At 41.4% G+C, this 3995-nt stretch overlaps 1 pseudogene; it reads right to left on the reverse strand.

The window, feature by feature from the left end:
• Positions 1-978: 978 nt before the first annotated feature.
• LOC113248360 (PRELI domain containing protein 3B-like) lies at positions 979-2950 on the reverse strand (annotated as a pseudogene).
• Between the last annotated feature and the right edge of the window lie 1045 nt (positions 2951-3995).

Here is a 3995-nt window from a genome sequence, read left to right on the forward strand (position 1 = left end):
TAAAACACTGTGGTTTGTAATGGTGCTTTATGGCAGAGCAAGTTATTTTATACGAATTAATATGTCTTTTAAAACTATGTAATTTCTCCTTTTATTTATTTATTTATTTAGGGGGGGATGGAGGGGTGGGGCAGAGGGGAGAGAGAGAGAATCTTAAGCAGGCTCCACGCCCAGCGCAGAGCCTTATGTGGGGCTTGAACTCTCGACCCCGAGATCCTGACCTGAACTGAAATCAAGAGTCAAACACTTAATTGACTGAGCCAGCCAGGGGCCCCTAATTTCTCCCTTTAAAGACCATTCCCTCAGGGGCTGGCTTAGTTGGAAGAGCATGTAACTCTTGATCTCAGAGTTGTAAGTTGGAGCTATTGGGTGTAGAGATTAAATTGAAATAAAACTTTAAAAAAAAAAAGAGCATTCCCTCATACTAGTTTGTGAGGTTTACCACAGCAGGTAATTATGTGTATTCAGATGGCTCTGCTTTGCAAGAATTCCCATGCATGACAAGTTTTAAAATTCTTCCTTAAAGGAGATTATTATGCCAATACGATGAATTATGAATTATGAAAATTTTTGTGTAAATACTGGAATCCTCAAAATTAGGTGGTCATTTCAAACAATACTACTTTCAGATGACACCTTTTATTTAGAAACCCTGCACCTCTTTGGTTTGATGAAAAGTCATATAGCTTTTGTTCAGCTTATTTAAAAAAAAGAAAACAACTTTCCCTAAAATACAGAGATTTATTTATTTATTTCTGAGAGAGAGCCAGCAAGTGGGGGGAGGGGCAGACAGAGAATCCCAAGCAGACTCCCTGCTGAGTGGGACCCTGACGGGGAGCTCACTCCCACAACCTTGAGATCATGAACTGAACCAAAATCAAGAGTCAGATGCTTAACTGACTGAGCCACCCATCCTGATTTTTAAATGACAAATAAATATATTGCCAGCTTGCAGAGACCTGGGGGAGTGGGTGTCGCCTACCAGCTTTCCTTGTCATTTGCTGACATTTCACAAATGCTGCTGTGCAATTGCCATTGGTGTCCCTATACTCCTTCTTGCTGAAGCTGCCAATTCTTCAATCTTGGGGTTTTTTTTTTTAGAGGGTGAGAGAGAGAGAATCCCAAGCAGGCTCCATGCCCAGTGTGGAGCCCAACCCAGGGCTGGATCTCATGACCCTGAGATGATGGTCTGAACCAAAATCAGTAGCTGGACACTTAACTGAGCCACCCAGGTGCCCCTCAGCACTTAATTTTTGTATTATCCATTCCATTGCTTCTCAGCCCAATATTATTAGCAGTCAAAGATACTGTACTTGCCATCAGTCCTTCAAGGTAACTGCTGAGACTGACTCCTTTCACAATAACTATGTCTTCTTGAGTCAAAACAGTTTTTTCTGTGTCCTGAGGATGTGGTTTGCATATGAGTTTCAACTACGGAAACCATATTTGTAAATAAAATATTAGTAGATTCAAGTACAGTTGTTTTCTCTGTAGGATCAACTATGGAATGTTGTTGTACCTGTGTTTTAGTTCTTGCTGCACCAATAAGAGATTTCACAATGGAAGGCAGTTTCTGTGCTGAGAAGTGTATGGCTGTGCAACTTTCCAGAGTGATCTGTAAGTCTATCCAATAAATCAACTCCAGCCATGCTTGGGTTCATAGGGTTTGGGTATTTCTGCATTGCAGCTGTTATAACAGTTTCCCACAGCTGGTCAAAGATGCTTTTTGAAGTCCAGATCTTCATGGTGCTAGTAGCCTGCCTGATGTCTAGGCAGCACTGGGGGGAAAGTTACACTTGACGCTACCCTGTCCCCAGCCGCCCCGCTGCCATTTGAATTTCTTTGAAATAATCTCTTGCTGCATAGGGAGAAGGTAGGTCTCTGCATCCTGTGTTGTTTCTGATGGTGTGTGTTGTGCAAGCCCAGAAGCTGGGCGTCTGGGATATGCGTTTCCAAATCACAAGGGCAGATAGAGATGATGGTCTATCCAAATTTTCAGTATATGTAATGTTTTTTTAATGACAGTAATTTATCATCTGGCTGTTTGCGAAGCAGAAAGGAAGAGTACTGGATTTTGCCCATTTCCAACAGCAATTGATCTGGCTCGTCTGCCCGTGAGCTTGTGGGCTAGGAACCCGTATTACCACTTGGAAGAGGGGAATAGAAACGGGCTAGAACAGGAACTTTGTTTAGTTTTCCCCCCAGATTCACACTGACTGAAAAGACACATGAAGCTGGTCAGCAAAGTGGAGGGCACCCTCTTGTCTGATGAACTCTGAATGGTATGGGCTGCAGAGGCACAGAGGGCTCTTGCCTGCTGGGCAGTGGCCTTTCCCCACCAGTCCCCTCCACGACCACTACAGTAGTCGGTAAGAGGCATTCAAATTTAAAAGTCCAGATAAGCCCATGACCTGGCAGATACTAAATGTGCAGTTTCATTTTTACATAGGGGAAATGTTTCCGGCCAAAATTACATTCAAGAAATCCAAGGTATAGAAAAGCTTTACTTGAGATGTGGATTTGTATGTTTTCATACCTACTTTGGTCTGTAGGCTGCCCTTTACAAATTATTTTCATTATTGGAAAAAATGTCTCGATAGTTTTTGTAGCCAGATAAGAATTTCATCTAAATTTCTGCAGGTAAACAATAAGGACAATTTCCCTAGTGAATGGGATGGATGATGTTGATATTTTAACTGTGGGTCTGTAGTCCCCTCCCTCGTTCTAATCACAGAGCACACGGAAGCATGCAGCCAGGTGAGGCCGGTGGTCCGTGTGAGTCCCCTGTGAGGGTGAGTGGCCGTGAAGGACATTGTAGTGTTGCCAGCCCACCAGCTTTCCTGAATTTACATTATACGATATACTTTTGTATTTAATTTCCCAAATAAAATAAGTATATTCCTTTTTTGAAATGAATGTATACTAGTTGAAAATCTGAAATTTTGGATGTTGTATTGATATATATTGACTGCCTATTTAGAATTGTGGTTAGAAGTTTAAACATGTTTTTTCTTGTAATGGTAATATGTATGCAGTTAAAATGAAACAGCAATGTAGGAAGTGAAAGTCAGTGCCCCCTTTCCACCACCCGGTGTGCTCACTGATGACTGATCACACACAAAGTCCAATCCCGTTTCTTTCGAAGTGGTTTCCCAGTGATTTTGTTTCCTAACTAGCTTTGGCTGATACATGTATAGAGCTGCAAATCATGGTGACTTGGCCACATTCTAATATTTATATAGCCTCATTGTTTCATTTTGATTTTGTTGACCATGCAAACACACAGAAAAGTGGGTGTCTACAAGCCAAGGGGAGAGGTCCTCGAAAAAACAAGAACAACCTGCTGAGTTCCAGCCTCCAGGACTGAAAGAAAATAAGTTTCTGTTCCAGCCACCCCAGTTTGTGGTTTTGTTGTGCAGCCCTAGCAAACTAATAGAGAATGTTAAATACCTTTTCTTACAAATCTAGTTCCTTGTTGATGGACAATGAATTATTTCCAGCCTTTTGCTTCTACAGACAAAGCTAATGTGAGTAACCTGGTACATATATCATTTTATACATAATGCATCTTTAAGATAATTACAATTCTTATTGCTCTTGCCAAAATATATAGGAATTATAATAATTTGCATTACCATCAGAAATGAATGTAGTAACTATGCCCTCCCTCCCTCCATCCTTGCTAATAGTGCATTTTTTCCAATTTTTGGCTATTACCAAAAAATATGCCAGGAACATTTGCATATAAGTCTTTAATGGACATATATTTTCTTTTGGGCAGATGACTAGAAGTTATATATATGTTTAAACTTTTTCTAAGATTTTTAAAAATTTGAGAGAGCACAAGCAGGGCAAGGGGCAGAGGGAGAGGGAGATGCAGACTCCCTGCAGGGAACCTGATGTGGGACTCGATCCCAGGACCCTGGGATCATGCCCTGAGCTGAAGGCAGACGCTTAGCCAACTGAGCCACCCAGGTGTCCCTGTATATGTTTAA

The sequence above is a fragment of the Ursus arctos genome, unplaced genomic scaffold, assembly GCF_023065955.2.
Source record: "Ursus arctos isolate Adak ecotype North America unplaced genomic scaffold, UrsArc2.0 scaffold_16, whole genome shotgun sequence".
NCBI classification, from domain to species: domain Eukaryota; kingdom Metazoa; phylum Chordata; class Mammalia; order Carnivora; family Ursidae; genus Ursus; species Ursus arctos.